The sequence below is a fragment of the Orbicella franksi genome, chromosome 4, assembly GCF_964199315.1.
Source record: "Orbicella franksi chromosome 4, jaOrbFran1.1, whole genome shotgun sequence".
Lineage (NCBI taxonomy): Eukaryota > Metazoa > Cnidaria > Anthozoa > Scleractinia > Merulinidae > Orbicella > Orbicella franksi.
In genome coordinates, this window is record NC_138148.1 from 11,416,539 (window position 1) to 11,438,574 (window position 22,036).

Below are 22,036 nucleotides of genomic sequence, written 5' to 3' on the forward strand. Positions count from 1 at the left end.
AAGGAAATAAGAACTCAATAAACATTTTAGGATTTACTTTCTCTAATTCTGGCGATTTTCTTGTAGAAATAGCCCAAGATATAACAACCGTTACACGATGTCAGTAGTAAGTATGGATTGAAAATTCAGTGTCAAAATAAAGGATATGGACCTATAATAGAAGATACGAAATAAACCACCATCGTCAGTGTACCGACGTACGTGATTCAGAAACAATCGCTTAAGAATTATATTCGGAATATAATACCGCTACACAACATAGTTTAACAGCCAGATTTATCTCACGTTTAAAATATTAACTCGCTGACTGAACTTAGTCTGCTCTTGGGTACATTCATGTCTCAAAACTAGGAAAAGCCGGTTCTTTATGGTCCATTCACCGCTAACTGATCCGCTAGGCAAGGATGCATTTTAAAAATAATTATACAATAAGTAAGGATATGTAAACAAGATTGAAATTATATCGAAACTATTAGCAATTTAACGTGAATGAAATATATTCACCTTGTAGTTGTTTTCTAAACACTGGTAATTAATAGCAGCGTTTATATCTTGGTTACAAAAACAACCCAACCATAATTACTATAAATATAGAAACGTTGTTATTTATACAATAAGTAATGCATACTCTTCCTGTTGTTCTATACGAAAAGGAAAAAAAGAAAGTACGCTACGCCTACTGCTATAGCTATCTTCCGGGAAAAAAAGTTCAATTATTTAAGCGTCGCTTTCGGCTGTTGATGCAATGCCATTTCGCCCGTGAGGGCCAGTTGTAAATGGAATCGGCAAACTCACAAGTTTGTTCAAAAAGAAAAATATACGTAAGGTTTAATTTGAACAAGATTTTTTAGGAAACGAAAGTTGTCGGACCATTGCTGAGAAAAGCTTGCTTTTTCATTTGACTTACATAGTGACTTTCCTACATTAGAAAAAAAAAAGTTAATATATATGTTTTGTTTTTTCTGCCTCATCGATTCCTCCCAAAACAACGCCTTATTATATTGTTATGCCAAACTAAGTTTTAGGAAACGAAAGTCATGGGACTAATACTGAGAAAAGTTCGTTTTTCGCTTGACTTGTATAATGACTTTCCTACATTAGCAAAAAATATGTTTTTTTTTTCTCTAGTCCATTGAGTCTTCCCAAAACAACACCTTGCTTATTACATTGTTGTACCAAACTGAATTTAATTGAAAAACCATTCGTTAATGAAGTATTGTATTCCTTGTATAGTTATGTGCAATTTTGCAAGAAAAGAAGGTCCACCAAAAACCTCAGATAACGCGGGCTTAACTTAATAGCCAAATGTTCAGTCACTCAAAGATTCCTTAGGTCAAATAATGTTACTAAATAACTTGTTTAGCTTACAGCCTATGAGCGTGGAGTAAACTGCTGTTTATGCTCCAGTTATCCCGCACGTTCCCGATTTATTAACGACAGCAACTAAGAAGATGAAACATAAATTATGTTTTCCAAAAGCGGTCGATATTTCTTTAAGGGAAGCACATCGAACAGTTCACGTTATTTAGTTACGATTTGATTTTATCGGAAACCAGTGGCGGCTTGAAATCATGAAAACTAGGTGATGATAATTTTTTATTGTTATTGTTATCGTATTGTTTACAAGAGAAATATGGTGGATGTCCTTGTTAGAGCATATTTTAGTTAAAATTTGTATCAACGTTCTCTCCATGTTGCTATGTTTAGAAATAAGCTAAAGCTTTAAAACTTTCTTCGGCCGAGCGCCAAACAATTCAGTTGATTCTTCATTGTCAGAGCCAGTCAGAGAGCCATCACTTCTACATACGCTCATTTCCCAAGCCTATTTGCTTCTCGATTGCCTAGCCAAAAGAAAAACTGAAATGGTATCAATATGGTATATAAACAATTTTCTCCATTTGTCGCAAAAATATTATCTGTTCCAAAAAGCGAACAGCTTTCCGAGAGCGAAGCTGGAGGAAAACTGTGAGCCTTGAGGAACAGATAACGTCCAAGGACAAATATCCGAGCATATTTTTAAAGTCGAGTGGTGGCAGAAGCTATAATCGGGGACTTAATTATCCTTCGAATATTTTTCCAAACACATGGGACCTTTTGAAAAACGGAGAATATCACTCGGTGTTCCTCAGTTTTAGCTGGCGCATATTCAGTCACGTCACGCGTTTAGACCAATCTTTTGCGAGCAAAATATTTGATGGATTATTAAAAGATGCATGAACGGTACGTTAAGTTTTACGGTGACAAACGAAGAGCAAAATAGGTCTGCAACGCATGAATAGTGTGAGAGCCGATGAATCTTGAAATGTGGGGAAAATATCGCACAGCAGTTATTCTAGAGGGGGTCACGTGTTAAGCATGAAGTTATGTTGTGCTAAAATGGTCCACCGTCTTGGATTTCGGGTATCATTCCAGGCTGTGTTAGACGCGAGAGAAGTTTTATTAGAGCTTATATACCACACTGTTTGCAACAAAAGTGCAAAGGTCACAGCTCGTGTTGATGGTGGCCTATCGCATACAATCGATAAAGTCTTAGCAGCCAAAAAAGGTATCTTTGGTACTCGAAATTATTCATTGTAACTTTAAATATTCTTTATGATAGGCTTTATATTAATGTAGCTAGACAGCTGAAATTATCGCGTCGAATCTACAAGTGGCTTCCTTCATGTTGATTACCAATTCTAATTGAATTTCACACGGCTGAAACATTAACAAACTATAAAATAATAAAGTACATTCTTACAAGTATAAAAGGATACATATTCACATTCGAAGTATCACTGAGTAGAACATTCCACCCCTTCTGCGATGGATTTTTTTCCCTCTAGTCCGCGTCTTCTAGTAGGTGCCTGAAATGTTAAAATTTGCAGCTGGAAGCGAGCCGTTGTACATTACGAGAACAAAAGAACTCAATTAGACAAACAATTCGCTTCAAATAGGTAAACAAATTCAGAAAAAAGTACGGGATGTGACGGAGGAAAAAAAAAAAACTAGCGTCCCAATTGCGATCTAACCCCCTTCTATACTCAACATGCATGCACTTAATATATACACTAAAAATAAATACAAGCAAATAGAAATGTGGTAAGTATGTAAATTATTATATCAAACCTTATTAGTTTCTAGCCTGAAGGTCTCTAAATAAGGTCCTAGCTTTGATAAATAAATAAAGCGTGATATGAACACTCACTGAATTTACTTCCCAAAGGGAGGTATTGGTCTAGTTATCATAAAGGGAGAAGGCTAACAAATATGAACAATTAATATCATTTTACATTCCATATAGTTGAATTGAAAACCGCCGGGCTGCAATGTAGACATTTTAGCTTACCTGGGGAACAATTTGTGCATCCGACGTCAGTTCCTTGGGTGAAAGGATTACAAAATGTTCTCAGGGGACTCTGTAATAACCTAGCCATTGTGTCTTTGCGGCCTAACGTTCTGAATCCTGAGGCTAAGAGAGCGGAAGTCTGTAGCCTACCGCTGTCAGTCAAGGGATCAGGAATGCCGAGAGCTTTTGTTTGGGTATCATCTAAAAGGTAAGGTAAAAAGGTAAAATCTTTATTTAGAGACGGTATTTCCTTCAGGACTGAACAATATTAAATTAAATTAAACTAACTACCTAACTAATAAATCACTAATAACTACTGCTATAAGAGAAATGATAAAAAAACCCTGGTTTCCTGGGAGATAATAACGCACTAGTTTACAAAGGAAATAAAAATTAGTATCACCCAACTAGTAGACTAATGCAAATCCTGCATTTTAATTGGCTACGCTGCTAGAGAACTAGCGCAATCGAGCGTGACGCTTTCTTTCGTTTTATTCCCAAATAAATATTTCTTCGACTTGCATTTGCTAACTTTATTATTGCCTTTTCTATCCGACTATATTCTTCAGGCTGTGCGGCCAGGTTTGCTACAATCGCGTAGTTTTGCCACTGTTGCTTGTACGTTTTCCAATTCTCCGATGCGTTTTCTCGAAGATTGAGTTTTGTCGTCGATTTTACAACCACATTTGCTGGCTGCAGATACCATTCCCGGGAGTGGTGTCGCTTGACTTGCACTCGTCGTGAAGTCACCGCCAGGCATTTCGATGTGATTTTGTCGCTATCAGGCGTTTCTATTCATATCCGAAGTTGGGTTTTAATTAACCGCTGCCACCATGTTTCAAGCGTGCTGTTCTCTAAACAGGACACACAGAATGGTCCAAGAGCACAAAAAACAGTAATACGAGAGGATTCAGAGCTAGAACTGACTGCATAACATAATTGACAGATAGTAAACAATGACTATTGTAACACCTCCCACACATACACCTTCCCTGAAACCATGACACTCACCGCAGTGTTCACGATGATTTGAACAGGAAACTTCAAAGGTATTAAAAGCCTGTTTTAAAAACGATGTAGCATGGGATTGTTAAGATCACTTCTCTTTGAAACCTTCGAAGACCATATTAAATGAATTAAAACGAGTCGAGCGATCGTGGCGCAATGACGGGAGCAGAGATTTCGGGAGGGGCTCCAAGAGACCATTCTCCAGGAAGTAAGCCTGTGTGTATTTATGTATCATCAAACCGATACAGGATAACAGAATTAATCTCTCTCAGGCTTTCTTGTAAGGGAGGAAGCAGAGTTGCACTGGATATTTGAAGTTTACAGAGTGGTCAATTACAGAATTACTCGTTCATACAATGAACATAGCCACGACCGTGCTGGGAAATCTGTTTTCAATTAATATATCGGGTTTTCATGATTTTTATTTACTTCTTAGTTTAAGTTTGGATTGAAAAGATCTATCAAAAAACACTAAAGACGGTATCTCGTGACATTTCCAAAGACCTCGAACTTCGTCTAAAAATACTCAGCAAGCACCGTTTATCTGACTTTCTTCATGCTCACTGTTTTGAAATATGATGAAATACTGCCCCTGTCGTGTTTGATCTATTACTGCATAAGGCTTTTTTATTCAGTTCTGTTACATATGACTTAGTCACTAGTAATTTACGTAGCATAAATAGTCTGTTCAAAGCTAAGATTTTCAAAATAGCGACCTCCCAATTCAAGTATTATTTTCGTAAATAATAGTTTGGAACGACTTCTTCAAGTCTCTTGTTTTATTCTCACGGACAAAATACGCCAATCGCTCATCGTCGAAATGTCAAATTACCCCTGACAAAATTTCCGTTACCCACACTCAGAGCAAATAACCTAGACTGGTTTATTGTCAAGTAGAATTACGATTGAATGCTTTTGTTACCTTTATCTCTAATGATACGGTAATAAAGGGCCAAGAAAAATAAGTATTTCCATATTTGGTAATTCACTGACGAGAGAAAAGTCAAACAGTGAATTAAATTTCCTGGCGAACTTGAATCCTCACCAGCTTTTTGGCAACTCGACACAATTTATAGATCACGAGAAACATAAAAAAACTATGATCATCGGGGAATGTGCCAAACTCCTGGCATTTCTGTTTCGTAAATGTTCCTAGACACCAATCCGTATTACACAAGTACGACTTCTTGTTTAGCATTTTCTTACTAACACCATTAAAATATCATAAAAGCTATAACGGATTTTCGAAGAAGAAACTGGAACAGGTGTTCTCTGAAGTAAATTTGACGTACGTAGTACCATTTTCATGAAAGCCACCTGACTTAACGACTGACTTTCTTTAGTGGCTCGTAGACTTTCATCATAAAGAAGTAAAATGACTAGGTTTGTAAAGTTCCGTTTTGCATGATGTGAAAAAGAATGTGGAATATGGCAATATAGCAAAGTATAAGAAGGCGTAGGATAAACTAATTTTGTTCCGTTGAATACAGAGGTCACTACTTATCTTTCTTGCAGTTAGCATCAAACAAAGTAAGTTCTAGCTTTTTAATTGCCAGTGCTGTGCAAGTATCAACGTAGCCATTCGCCTCTTATGTGTTACAGACCAGCAGTCGGTAAACGAAATTGAGACAAGAAATCTGCAATGTCATCAGTTGGGTTGACAAAATTGGCAAAAGGCATGTACCTCGCTGTTTCCGAGACATTCGATTGCTTAGCGCAGGATATCGCTTGACTGCGGGAGTGTGCAATTCGTGATATAAGAATACTCGCGATGTTTTGAAAGTTTTTTTTTTTTTGTCATATTACTGAGTCATAGTGAGCAACGAGTATTTGCTTAATTAAGGATATATTACACATAGCTTACCTACAGAGCGGTTTTCATTTGAGTGTTGTAAAACCAAAACCAAAGTAATCACACTGACTAATCACAAAGGACACAAACAATTCATGGAAGCAATTAAAGCTCAAAGTAACTACATGTGGCTGACGCAAAGCGCGGGAAAACGAGTGCGAGTGAGTCACGCTTGGTTTTGGTTTTACCCCTGATTGGATGAAAAAGTGGCGCGAATATTTTAAGCCAATCGCGCAGCGTTGTTGATGCAAAACCAATTGCTTTTCGGCACTCAATTTAAAACCGCTCTATGCCAAGAAATCAGTCACAGTCTGCTAACCGGTGTAGCAGGTGTATGACTGGTCTGTAATATCGAGACTGCTGGCACAAATTATTATGAGAGTTGAACCACCTCTCGTTACTTTTACGTTTATTTGAACTGAAGTTAATCGTGAGCGAAGAAAAGACTGCAAAAATTTGGGAGTTCCCGGTGTCTCTTTTTTTTTTTTCTTATTTCAACACGTTTTGAACATAGATAAAAAGTTAACAGCACGTCCGTGTATTCTAATTTTAAGTTGGAGGTTAGAGGCAAGATCGAGTCATTTTTTGCATGTTAACGACGGACACTTAAAAGCAAAATGATACGTTTTGAGGTTACCTTGTACCTTCAAACAAAAACATGAAACAAAATAAAAAAAAAAAGCGCATTAATTTTTTAGATATATTTAACTGTTCTCAAATGGGTTTGAGGTCTGCGTTTGTTTCTCTGGTGATATTTATTTTCAAGCGCAATTTCCTCAAAAATATAGTGTGTCGCTGGGTTTGGACATTAATAAGAGTTACAACTCAAAGGCGAATTGTTTGATCACAGTCAAAGACGCTCAGTTGAAAGACTGCCATATGGTAGAATACGTCTGGCGATGTCTTCTGACACCAATAAGACTTATGTTTTGGCTTTTTTTTTTTTTTTTTTTTTTTTGCATTAACCATCTAAATATAAAATAGTTAAAAGCTATGACGGATTTCCGACGAAGAAACTGGAACAGGTGTTCTCTGAAATAAATTTTACTTAGCACCATCTTCATAAAAGCCACCTGACTTAACTTGACTTAAAGTGGGGCGAGTATTTTAAGCCAATCACGCAGCGTGGTCGATATGAAACCAATTACTTTTCGGCACTTAATTGAAAACCGCTCTATGTCAAGAAATCAGTTACAGTCTGCTAACCGGTGTAGCAGGTGCGACTGGTCTGCTATATTGAGACTGCTAGCACAAATAATTCTGAGAGTTGAACCACTGACCTCTCGTTACCTTTATATTTATTTGAACTGAGGTTAATCGTGAGCAAAGAAAAGACTGCAAAATTATGGGAGTTCCCAGTGTCTAACATTTTTTGCTTATTTTAACACGTTTTAAACATAGATAAAGTTAACAGCACGCGCGTGTATTCTAATTTTATGTTGAGGGTTATAGGGACGCGAGTCATTTTTTGGAGGTTAACGAGGAACACTTAAAAGCAGAATAATACGTTTTAACGTTACCTTGTACCTTCAAACAGAAACATAGAACGAAACCAGAGAAAAACAGAAAGTTCATTGATTGTTCAGATATATTAAACTGTTTTCAAATGGGTTTGGGGTCTTTGTTTGTTTGTCTAGTGATAATTATTTTCAAGTGCAATTTCCTCAAAAATATAATGTCACTGGATTTTGACATTAATAAGAGTTACAACTCAAAGGCGAATTGTTTGATCACAATCAAAGATGTTCAGCTGAAAGACTGCCATATAGTAGATTAGATCTGTCCATGCTCTATGGCACCAATAAGACTTATGTTTCGGCATTTTTTTAGTAACCATTGAAATATCTCGAAAACTACGAAAGATTTCCTGTGAGGAAAACTGAAACAGATGTTTTCATAACATCTTCATTCATGCCGCGCGTGTGACTTGTAATCTGTCATCACCAGGCAGTAAAATAAATAGCTTTGTATAGCTCCATTTTGCATAGGGTAAAAGAAAGCTCAGCAGCGAGTAAATGATGCTATTGTAAGAGAAAATGACCAAATAACTCAACCAATTATCACGTGCATACAAAACTCCGAACAGATGGCTTCATGTTGTCCAATCCGATTGAGGTGAGCTCTGTCCTTCGCCTCCCCTAAAGTCTATTTTATGTTCATAATACTTTGGAGGTTGGCGAGGAACACTTAAAAGCAAAATAATACGTTTTAAGGTTACCTTGTACCTTCAAACAAAAACAAAAAACAAAATAAAAAAAAGCCAGAAAGTTCATTGATTGTTCAGATATTTAAACTGTTTTCAAATGGGTTTGAGGTCTTTGTTTGTTGGTCTAGTGATATTTATTTTCAAGCGCAATTTCCTCAAAAATATAGTGTGTCGTTCGATTTGGACATTAATAAGAGTTTTAACTCAATGGCGAATTGTTTGATCAACGTGAATCAAAGATGTTCAGTTGAAAGACTGCCATATAGTAGATTAGATCTGTCGATGCTCTCTGACAGCAATAAGACTTATGTTTTGGTATTTTTTTTACTAACCATTGAAATAACTTAAAAACTACGAAAGATTTTCTGTGAGGAAAACTGAATCAGGTGTTCTCCTAACATCTTCATTCACGCCGTGCGCGTGACTTGTAATGTGTCATAATCAGGCAGTAAAATAAATAGCTTTGTATAGCTACGTTTTGCATATGGTAAAAGAAAGCTCAACAGCGAGTAAATGATGTTATTGTAAGAGAATAGGACGAACTATCTCAACCAATTATCACGTACATAGAAAACTCCGAACAGATGGCTAAATACTGTCCAATCCGATTCAGGTGAGTTCTGTCCTTCGCTAACCCTAAAGTCTAATTTTTGTTCACAATGTTATTTTATCTTTAAACTAGGATTGCAAAAGTCCAATATTTTCTTCTTAAAGTGTCTTTATATGCAGAAATAGTGCAGTGGACACTCATCTGAGATTATGGACTGGAAATTCTTTTGCACCATGAAAGCTATTTACTTTTTATTCCTGCTGAAGTGGAGCGTGTTCGCTTTTCCTGAATTCGGAGCGAGTCCGTCCGCGTCAGGTAAGATCGCCTGCATGATATGCACTACTCCATCACGACAGCAGGCATAGGTATCAATATGGAGATCGAGGGGATGATAATATTATTATAAGACGGGCGAATTTCCAAGTTCAGGGTGACAGGTGAGGGATGATGACTTTGCTTAGATCTGCTACCCATCTTAAGGTTAAAATCACTGATCGCTATTCATACAGATATTCAGTACTAAGCAATCAGTTCCCCCAAAAACATTTCTTAAATAAAAATAAACTGTATCATAGAAACTCTTCATCGTAGGCCACTGTAGTTTGATTAGAAATGAATCACGTCCCTACAAACAGCGGTGATAAACATTGTACATCAAGGCATTTTTATCATAATACAGTGTCAACGTCACGTTTCAAAAAGGCTTCAGCTCGTGAATGAACAGTCTACTTAATATTACAATATATTTCAGTTTTGCCGGACGCTAAAATATGTCAAAACGATCCTATTTCATGTTGTGACCAGTGGCTTTCACGTGATCAGCAAGGCGGAAGAACGGTCACTTTAAGCTAGGGCTTTGAAATGTTCAATTTTTCTGTAGTCTTTCATGGACTTTTTTCGCTTTGTTTTACCATTGTTCAATTGATTACAGTCCCGGCAACCGGTTTGATAGATTTCTTTGGACATCCGAGAGCGGTCCAAGCGATCCTTTTATGCAAAGAGAGATTTGATAACGCGAGTGCTCTGCAACATGATCTTCAACTTGCCGCGCAAGGATAGAACGTGGATACAAATTGAACGGACTAAGACGCTTAGTGAATTAGTTGCTGTAAAGGCCTTAGTCAGGTAACAGGATTATGACATCTTTTTCTAAACTGTAGGAGCAGAGCTGTTTTGCTCATTCATTTTTATTTTATTTTTTTTCTGTTCAAAAAACATCGTTTCAGTTGGGCGTGAGAACACCCTAGGGATATCCATTTTGCAGCAGAAGCTTTCCAAGATCTAATTATAACTCAACTCTGTACTGAGCCAAAAGCATCAAATTTAACATATCGGAGTATTTAAGCAATGAAATTCACTATATTTCATTTGAAAGGGTACAAGATGCACTTTCCACAACAAAAATGGGTTGCCTTCATGGAAGGTACTAAAACCTTTACAAACATTTTAATCAGAAGAACTTAGCAAACAAGGTTAAAAATATTTTAATAGCTATGACAGCTATGTGAAGAAACTGGCAGGTGTTCCCTGAAATAAATTGACTCAGTACCATCTTCATGAAAGCCACCTGACTTAACAACATTTAAAGTTTCTTTAGTGGCTCGTAGACTTAAATCATCAAACAGTAAAATTACTAGGTTTGTAAAGCTCCGTTTTGCATGATGTAAAAAAAATGTTGAATATGACAATATAGCCAATCATGAAAAGGCTTAGAATAAACTAATTTTGTTCCGTTCAAGACAAACGTCACTACTTATCTTTCTTGCGGTTAGCATCAAACAAAGTAAGTTCTATCATTTGCTTTTTAAGTGACAGTGTTATGCAAATATCAGCTAGCCATTCGCCTCTCATGTATTGCAGACCAGGAGTCGGTAAACGAAATAATCCACGTTTGATATGTCAATATTCTAACATGGCTCCCATGAAGGCTTTCGGGTAAAAATTGTTAATTTTTTTAAGTTTCTTTTGTCTCTCAATTCCCAAAAGAGACTTGGATACGAAGAAAACAAACCAGATATAGAGGTTTGTCCTGAAAGCTTCAGAGCCATGTTAGGATATTGATATATCGAAAGTGGCCTATTCAGACAAGAAATCTGCGATGTCATTGGGTTGACAAAATTATCAAAAGGCACGTCCCACGCTGTTTCCGAGTCATAAAACAAAACCAAAAAAAGTCAGATGTGGTTGGCAGCTCTACCCCCCCCCCCCTGCCCCTTCCCAAACACACACACACACTCCCCTACCTGTCACCCTCAGATAGATGGTAACACCCAGAAATCATTGCATAAGGATCAGCAGTTATTTTGTAAACAAAAATGGAAAACAGATTATTTACATGCTGTTGACTTCAATGTGGGGTCGATTGCGAGAGCGATTAAGAAGCCTCAAACGTCACGGAATATTCTATATTGCGCGACTACCAGCACAAGACAAGCGGAGCTAGGAAAAGCTTGACTTAAGAGCCAGCTCAGCACGATTTTGATTATTTCAATGGAGAGAATAGCTTCTATAGTAACGTCATCGTCTTGGGCTGCATGTGGTTCCGCAAATTTCACTTATGAAAGATTAGGTCTCGAACCCAACTTCCCGTGGCATTTCAGTTTCTTACGTAAAGAGATTTTTCAGAACAGTTGCAGGACATTTTAGTTTAAAAAAGGTATCGGTCGATACGTTCCTCAATTCAAGCCAAAGACTCGCAATGGTAATCTGAGACACCAGTTACAAGTCACGCCACTCCTCATTTTTTGCGCGAAACGCAAACGAAAATCCTTCGAGCGAGAGCGGACAGTTTGACAATTTTTTATCGTAAAAAAAAAATAAGGTCAGTTTTTTATGCGACTGTCCTGTTATTGACAATGAATTTCGTCATTATATTGTCAAGGTAGTCTGTGGATCCACTCAGCTATCGTCTCGTGGATCCACAGCTACTTTGAAAATGTTATGGCGAAATTCATGATCAATAACAGGACAGACGCACGAAAAACTGTCGTCAATTTGTTAAGTGATTATGAACTATTAAGATCCACAATGCAACAGGCACATCGAAAAGGTTACTAAATATGTAGATCTTAGAAAATGGTTATGGTAAAACAGTAACCACAAACAATTCTTTTTTTTTTTTTTAATTAGAATTTGTCGATAGCACCAGATAACTACCTATGTGTATTTGCAATTGTCTCTTTTGCAGCTCCAGCTACTACAACATCTCCAACAACTGAAGGTGACTGACATGGCTTTGAGTAACAGGAATATACGATAAAAAAATAAGCAAGTAATATTTGATAGAATCACAAATTAGAAAATAAATTGAACTAGTTCTTACAATCCACAAGCAAAGACCAGTTTATTCCAAAACCGTATCATGCATTCTTCTTGTCAAGGCATATTTGTGTAGCTTAATTACATTTCAAGGTTTACAGAAAAACTGAAACATTCATGGATATTAACTGTTCAATTACATAATGCAACAGGCATATCGAATAGTTTATTAAATGTAGATCTCCGAAAATGGTTATGGCAAAATAGGAATCACAACGTTACAAGCCGTCGATATCACCAAATAATTATCCACTTATATACTTGTAATTGTCTCTTTTGCAGTTCTAACTACCACAACTACGACAACTGAAGGTAACTTGCACGGCTTTGAGTAACAGGAATATATGAGAAAAAATCGAGCAAGTAATATTTGATATCATCACACTGTACACATACTTTATTGCAACTGCCTACAAGGTTTTTTCAGTTACAAGACTAGTTAACTATCATTCTAAACTAACTAAAAAAATAACCAAATAACTAAGGTAATAAATATGCATTAAAAACTTAGTGAAATGCAATGGATTAGATTTACTTTTTACAAATTCATCGATTGATCAAAAAAGAGTAGGTAAACAATTATTTCCTTAAAACCTTTTACACGATAGGTGAAGGACCGCTGTCCGGTGGTTCGACGACACCTTGAAATGTTAAGTTGACCGCGTTGGTTAATATTTCTGGTGTGAATTTGTGAACGCAGAGTAAATTTTTCGATTAAACAGTCAGGGAAGAGTTTTATTAACACATTTAAAGATCATTACGGCATTGTTCAAGCAAAGTCTGTCATTAACAGGCATACAATTCGTGGATACAGTGTGCAGAGTAACTGTGCAAGTGTGATTTCCATTGTATCAAATAAAAACAAGTGAAGAGGAAATAGAAAACATCAAGAAAATGAAAACAATAGTAAGGCAGGCGAAACTTAAATGAAATCTTTCAATTTATTTTTGAAATCTTCTACTTTTTTGTTTTTGGAGCGATTTGCTTGAGTGACTCAACTCTCCCTAACCTTTTTGCCATGAAATTTATATGAACATTGGATCGGAGAATAACAATAATTTAGAGTGGGAAAATCATCAACAAATGTACACAATGTTTGCTGAAAGTAGCCCCACATTGCATCTCAGGAATACCTTCCAAGTGGGAGGGCGTGACCCCTTCCCATACTCTCCCCAAAAGATGTGCAGTGCGAGTCTTGTTTTTCACGCAAACCTTGGCCGCGTACTTTCTGGATGGAAGCTGCTACTCAAAAAAACTGACAACCCCGCGGTACTCAGTTGTTGATGTTGTTATGTATTTAAACAGGCTTAGTCATTACAGCAGCAAAACCACTTGACACTACCTGTACAAGTACACTTGACATGCGTAAGCAGTGCCGAGTTCAGGGAGTTAAAACTCACATGGGACATTGCACAAACTAGGGCTAAATTGAGAAATTGTTGTTGTGTTATGTCCCATTAGGACTAAGAGCTAAATAGATAATTATTGTTAGAGAATAACATAAGTAAGTAAACAGTACTCTGCCATACATTTCCCACTTAAAAACTGTAACGACTTGTCTACCTTCTCACTTGTAGTAATTCAACTCCCAGATACTGACATTTGAAAACAGCATTCCCACCGAAAGGAATATAACTAAGCATAAGACCCCAAGTACACATTGCGGACCTATTTTTCTTCAGCGTGGCGAAGGAAAATGTTATACCCAAACCTATGCGTAAGGGTGAACCCATGGCTGCAACGTCAATATGATCGTAGCATTGGCTATTAAATATAAAATGGCTCTTCTTAGTGGCAAACCCCAATATAATCTGTAAAACAGACCGAGGTATAATTTCGAATTCGGCGGATCAAGAAGAGAACATAACTCGACGATACGAATTGTATTGTATCATCAAGTGGGAAATTTGTAAGTAGAAAAGTGGCACCCAAAGAGTGCATTATTTCGTTTGGTCCGGTCTGTAAAACTAAATGAGTCTTTAACCGTGTGTTGGTCACAACAACACAGCCACGTATTTATACCACTGGAAAAAACATGACAATACAACTCTCTTATCATATTGTTTTCTGGAAATTTTCGTTACAAATCCCAAACTAATGCTACCTCAATTTCTTTACGTTTAGATTGTGATGTGAATTGTTCATTAACGTTTTTGATGAGCCAGCGAAAGCTGACGTGCCACAATGTAACATCACTCGGAGATCTTGATAGATGTGGGCCTAAAACTACTAAATTCATGTAAGAATATCTCGTGAGAAATTTATGGCTTTTTTATGCGTCCTTATGTCTTTGGTGAACCTATTTAATCTGTGCCTTTTTGTAGTTTTTGGGAACGGGGGAAGGAGCGGAGGTCGCTTCCTTGTGAAAAGTGTATGGTTTTGTTTTTACCTGTTGATTATGACGTCCAAAATTTCAAGTGTTCCATAATTCAGGAAATGATGAAAACTGAATTAAACACTTTTTTTATTGAATAACTGCACTTTCTACGCCTTTCTACTCCCACCCACATCAATCCTATGACCTATTCTTTGTGTTAATCCATAGATTATTCTAAAACACCCTCATGAGGCTCAGTAGTTGGGCTATGAAGTAGAAAAATGCCCTATTTATGGATTTTTCTGTTTAACTTTGTTTCCAGTACAATTTCATCGAGTAACTTGACATATCTTCCTGCTGGAATATTTCCTAACTTTGACCTATGGATCCTGTAAGTCTAAATTAGGTCTGGTTTATACGTCGCACTTCAGCCGTGTTGAATTCACATTCAGTTAAGTGCGGCAGAAATTCGACTGTTGATTCATACGCCGCGCTTGTGTCGCGCTTATTTAAGAATTAATCCTGGAGCGAATGTTGGTGAGCCAAAAATATTGTAAACGTGGAGTATTCAATATGGCGAACGAAGATGCTGAGCGACAAAGGACTTTAATTTTGCGAAAATTGTCAATGGAACGGGAAAGAGAAGGCTAATTATGTAGCAATATGTGTTGCAATATGGTCAGCAAAGGCACAGGTTAAAACTCCAACTTGTCCTTGCAAAGAAGTCGGCTAAACAGATTGCATATCTGGCATTTCAGTAACGCGATTATCAAGCTACTGCGCTTTCCTGCCAGGTACTATTGGGACGAGAAATTTAAAGCATGATCAAAGCATACATAATATATGATCAAACTCGACACGGCAGAAATTCCACGTTTCAATCGGTGTCGCATTTCTGTCGGATAATGCGAGAAGACCAGTCGAACGTGCAGCGGAAATGCGACAGCCGATTCAGACGTCGAATTTCCGTCAAATTTAGTTCGTTTAAGGTGGCTCGATCGGATTTTTGAGTAACGATACCGTTCACCTTTGCGCGACTGGAGCACTTTTATAATCAATGTGACAGAAAATCTAACGTTACCGGTGCACTAGGGAGAGATGAAAGTTTTAAACGGGGTACATTTCACCAGGATACCTGAGTTACCATAGCAATGAGTTGACGCCACACCTCATTTTACGTAAGACCGTATGACTTGCCACCAGGGATAATAGTCCATCAGCTGAGGTGGTTGTAGGGCTCACTTAAGGGGAACAAACGAAACTTGTATATTCTTAATCTTTGACTATTGAACATCATAAAAATGCATGATAGCAAGGATAGAACGGTAGCTTTCACTTTGTAAATCGAATTTTAAATTTACCCCCAATACCTTCCTTTCGGTCGCATCTTGGAATTTGAAATGTTGTTTTCTTATGTTTCTTTTCTTAAAGGCACACGTTATTTTGCCTGGGCGTACATTTGGAATAATTAGTATCTTAGACATTATATCAGTATTGTCTGTAGTTGTTCAAGCTATGATGACGTCATAAATTACATCACAATGGCCGCCATTTTGTTTTCTAGTTTATGTATTCAACCTCTGTTTCAGCCATCTGAAATAACTAAATTACCAATAAGGTGCTCCACATCACAGTACTAGAAAAAAACCTTTTTCTACGTTTAGTTAAGTAAGCTTAATACGCCATGAACCAATATACCATAACTCAACGTAGATACTTCAGTCTAGAGCTCGTTCGAGTACAGAAACGCCAGGCTCGTATAACGCCCTTTGTCACTGCTGTCACTTGCATTTGAATCTGCAACTTCTCAAAGTCTTAAGCTTAAACACGGTAAATCATGATCGTGACGGTGTTTGGATATCTGATTGTTTTAGCAGATATTTCTACGATTTTAGTTTTCTTTTTCGCCTTAGTTTTAATCCCGATCGAGAAGTTATATCTCTGTTTGAGCACCTTTCCAAACACCTCAAAATTTGTCAAAAATACTCTGCTACTAGCGTCGTATTTCAACTGTCTTCTCTGTGGTGACTGCTCCTCTCCAGATTGTGGCTTGATAATTTGCTCTTGTAACGCGACGTCGTAGAGATGACTGCCTCTGGCTAAACTTTCTCGCCTCTGGTGCAGTGAACTTCATAGCGCAGCACATCCATACTCTGGCTCTCCTTCTCGTACAGCTGTCACATGAGTGCCTCCTCCAGTATGTACACTGTTCACTCCATCCCAATTCTCGTCATAGCTCGGACGTACCTTTCACTGTATTGGAGAATTAGAAGCTGAACTGCTTACCAGAGAGTATTACAGCCTGTGATCGTGTGTACGCCAATTAGGACTTTCATGAAGTAGAGCTTGTCAATGCCTTGGCCAAGTTGCTTCTCCAAGCTGTTAATAACTAAATAACATTCTTGTCTTTCCACCTCTTCCATTCTTTATGTAGCACATTCCAAGGTTTTGGCTCTGAGCAAGCAGTAGGACAAAGATACCGGTGTCGGAGTGGATGACGCACCTGCCTCCCACGTGCCGAGCATGGAGAACTATATTCATATCAGTCAGCCTCTTCATGATTACATCCTATCTCGGGAACTAGTTCGCATGTGGTTGCGTCTTAACCTCTAGCACTGATCTTCAACTTGTCTTGTACATGATCCGATCACTGAGCCTGCCTCAAAATGCTTCTTTCTTCCACTGTAACACAAGGGAATTGGCAATGTCAGGCTTGTTTGCTGTGACACTGAAAAGCTTGTTCCCTGACTTCACAGTATGGGCAGGAAGTATGTTCTTGTACTGTTCACCGTCAGAGGTTGACACTCTTTAAAATCTTTCGACATTCTTGATAGATAACTCGCGATACATGTCGAACACTTCGTCCACGTTCCCGTTGCCGGTGTTCATTACCAACTCTAACACTCTCTTAGCGACCACATGAGACATACCTCCAGAGGGTCGGGATATTCAACTTCTGCAAGACCACCATTCCAGGTATACTGAAAATACTGGAGCGTTCTCTGGGTATTTCTCGGTGACTGTGATGCGTCACTCTAGCTGTTAGGAGAGTTTTGCCTCTGTCGGGAGGCTTTGCGCAGTTGTTTTTCGTGGGAGTCCTCAAGGATCGGCAATAGACCGACAAGTGCCATCAGAGCAAGTACATCACGATTCATACGAGGAGGAAGTACTACAACCTAGTCGCGAACCATATGCACAGCCTACAGATCCTTAAAAGACTTCAGCTTGGCTTTCTTCAATGGATCTAAGTAAACTGAGGCGGGATTAGATGAGCAACGGTCGTTACAAAGTCAGTCACTGCCTTCTTTACCTTGCTCTTGGCCTGCAATAAGTCATCACTTACTTCTGTTGTCGCTTTGATACCCCGGCGTGGACAAGCTCGTTACTGCTACATCTTGTTTCCATGGCTAGGTGATAACATCCTTGAGCTGATCCACCAGCTTTCCTACAGCTTTGACGTCTTCTTTGATGCGTGCTGGAGCCAACTCCTTATGGATGTAGGTCTGTGATGAAGTAATAGCCCAATACTCGTGAAGAAGCTTCCTGGGCTAACCTAGAACCCTAACAACCACATACAATGCATTCATCCATCATTGATCACATCATGGTATAGAGGAAACACGTTTGCACTTTCGTTTGTGAGGCCGCATGTTTGTGAACTGGGGCTGGATGAAGGAAACAGACAAATGTTTTTGAGGGCTTTGTTTCAACAGGCTTGCAATTTATATAAATGTTTTATCTACTTGCCCTCTTTTCATGAAATAATTTTGAGAACTGTACCCCACAATGTTTTTGCAATGATTACAAGTGCAAAATGATCATATTGTGACCAATAATCAGGCGTTTTGACGTCACTTATGACGTCATATGCTGTGAATTCAAGCAATAGAACAAATGGGCATCTTGTTTGTAGTTCCGATACGTTTAAGATTTACATTTGAAACACTATTCGCTCACATTAATGGAGTACAAACCACTTTTAAGCGGTTTTTTGGCGGCAAAAGAAGGGTATGTGGGGCAAAATTTAAAATTGGATTTACAAAGTGAAAGCTACCGTTCTTTCCTTGCTATCATACATTTCTATGATGCTTAATAGTCGAAGATTAAGATAAGACATGTTTCGGCTGTTCCCCTCAAGTGAGCCATAAACCCAAATTTTCGGCTCTCAGCTGATGAACTATAATTTTCGAAGTACCGCGTCGGGATCTCGGACTTGGTATAGTTATCTTAACGATGGAAAAAGTTAAAAAGAAAATCTATAAGAACGTTTTCGAGAAAATTGCAGGTCAAGTTTCAAGGGGTCAAAATTAAACAAAAACAAAACAGTTTACAATGTTATTGAAAACTATGTTCACAAGACTCGACTAAATGGCATTTTAGTCTAGATGAATCATATAACAACTTATTATCTTGAGTGAACGCCTTCCTTGATTTTCAGAAACACTGGCTTGAATATCAAGTGGTTTAAGATTTTATTTCATTTTTTTTTTCTTTTTTTAACATCGGACCTAGAATTATTAAATTGGTCGGCAATTAAACTACACTAGATGATTTTTTTTTTAAACTTGGCCCTCAAAAAGATCAATCAGTATTAAATGAATCATGGACTCTCAAATTCATTGAAACATTTTAAGCCGACTAATTTATAGCCATTGTATATTTCAGAATATCTTAAATTCATTTAACGCGTGTTTGTTTTCCGACGATTACCCGGAAGCATGCTAAAATCTGCCGAGCCAACATCAAAATAGAATTGAAACCTTTGTTACACTTTCACTCACCTCGCGGTAACGCGGCCATGATAAAGGAAGTAAAGCCGCCTCGCTAACTACGTTTCTACGGCCACTCAGAAGGGGGAGATAACGTGAACGTCACTAAGGCACACGCACATTTTCGATATATCTATTTAACAAATAGATTCCATGATGCCGCGAGTCTGTTAGTATAAATCTATTAGCGTTCTATCACGAATGTCGTTCTCTGATTGGCTACGCTACTCACTATCTATTCTGTGATAGATGGTGAGTAGCGTAGCAATGTTCCCTTGTTAACAAAATTATGGCCGCTTCTTGGATGTGCGAGGCAAAACGACCTCGAAGTATTGAATAGAACAAAACATAATTTAATAAAACGTGCAACTAAAGGGAGCCGTGGGAATAGCACTTCACAGACCCGATGTTTGTGAGGCTATTCGCACCAGTCCCTTACTAAGCGAGTACAGATAAGAACTCTGCATCTTATTTCAGCTCAGTTCGCGTAAGAAATCTATGGCTGTTAGCTTGCTTCTACACGCTGCCGCCCTTCTCGTTTTCCGTCCCTCCCTTTCCCTATTCTCTTACACTTCCAACTCACTCCAGCGCGGTCGCATTTCTCCATCTCTTATTCAGCGAGCGTCAAAGGGACTGTCGCGAATACTATGCTAACTGATAGTCCAAGATTCATTCTGGAGCCGCTAAGTCGACTGTAAACGTTGCCAGGATAGATTCTCATGACCACAGAACGATGTTGAAATAACGCAATGTAAAATCAGTAATTATTCTTCCCAGCCGTAACGTCTTGCGGTTTTCTTCATTAATTATTCTGTCATTGTATATTTGAACAGAGATTTGGCCTCAAACGGTATTAAACATCTATCTCCAGGCGTGTTTTCCACTCTTCCAAAGTTGTTCAATCTGTGAGTGAAACGTAGTATACTGACAAAAAAGAAAAAACAATAATGTTAAAAATGTTGGTTATCATCATTTCTGTCGTTAAGGCGGGGTTCCACTGCAGTGACCCGTCCCAATATATCTACAGTTTGTGCAATTCACGTATACATCATCTTGTACATAGCAACTAGAACAATTTTGTGAAAATGTCTGCTTGCTGTTCCCACTTGATAGTCCAATATTAATTCTCTGTGCCGCTGAGCGGACTGGAAATGTTACAATGGTCGGTACTCTTGAACAATGAACGATGTTGAAATAATGCAATGTCAGTAAAAACTTTCCAGTAATTATTCTTTCACACACTGCATTGTATCTTTAAACAGAAATTTGGCCTCCGTATCAACATTATTTTTCTTTGTACCCTAATTTTTCCACATTGTTTTCCTTTGTTTAAACATTTTCCGTCACTTATGAGGTTCACTTTGTTGTTCTCTTATTTGTCACTGTGTTCTGTTACCGAATGAGATAAATCAGTATTTAAAGGAATGCAAGATGGTAGATTGAAGACGGGTTAAGTCTACATATATCTTTCATCATAATGGCGTCTTTGCGTTTGTTCACGAAAACCAAAATGTCGGTAAACGTCGCCATTGTCTTCATCGTCTTCTATTGTTGGAAGACAACGTTACCATAGTCTTCTATTAAAAGTGAAGAATGATCATCGCAGTAAATTTTCCAATTTAAGCAATTGGAAAGAAGAAGCCTAAAAAAAAAATCAGGGCTTCAACGGGGTTCGAACTCGTGACCTCCGCGATACCGGTGCGATGCTCTACCAACTGAGCTACGAGGCCACACATTAGGAGCGAGGTCAATTAATTGAGTTCATATCTTCCCGTGAGGGAAATTGGAAAATTTACTGCGATCATCATTCTTCACTTTCATCTACAACCGCAGTTCAAATATGAATTATTTCATATATACTTCACATCATAGTCTTCTATTGCTGGGAAGCTTTCCTGGCTATAAGTTCAAACAATCCGGAAATATTGATGAAAGACAGGTTAAGCCAATAAAATGGAATAAATACAGTGGAATCCCGTTAATACGGTCACCGAGGGGCCAGGAAAATTTAGCCGTATTAATGGTAGGGTTAAATTTCATGACTGGTCTAACTTGAGTGACGTCGTAACCAATATATCACAATTGCGCTTCTAAACAATTGTTTTTTGATAAGCACCCGGAAGTCGGGTATAATTTCGAAAAAGAAAATGAAACTTCAATCAGTATATACAATATTAGCAATGGACAGAGTAACATAAATGGTTTAAGCGGCCGTGTAAACGGAGTAAAATAATAAAGGATTACACAGGTTGGGATTTCAGAATGTGGGCGCTGGCTGTATTAAAGGGGTGGCCACATTAACGGGGCTTTCGTATATGATAATAAGCGTTCCGCTGGAGCAAAACAAGTGGCCGTAGTAATGAGGTGACCGTGAGACGGGGTTCCAATGTACTGGCCCGTATCGAAGTATCTGCAGTTTGTTGAATTCATAGCATCTTGTACATATCTGGTATGTGGCAATAGAATAAGCCAATAAGTACTTGCAAAACGTTTATTTTTGTGATATCTTGCATGAAGCAAAACAAAAACCGCAAACAAACTGTCGAGTGTGCGCAGTACGGACTGGAAATCATCTTTAATTATTCTTATTTTCATCACATATTGTTAAACCATTTACTGTTTATTCTCAATTGGCATACTTGTACAACTGACGATGGATGATGTTTCATCCGAAACATGTTTTGCTAT

General features: G+C 38.0%; 1 protein-coding gene across 1 annotated transcript in view; it reads right to left on the minus strand.

The window, feature by feature from the left end:
* The window catches only part of LOC145484669 (uncharacterized), a 335,301-nt gene that overhangs the window by 100,469 nt on the left and 212,796 nt on the right, over window positions 1–22,036 (minus strand). The gene's annotated exons all lie outside the window — the stretch shown is intronic.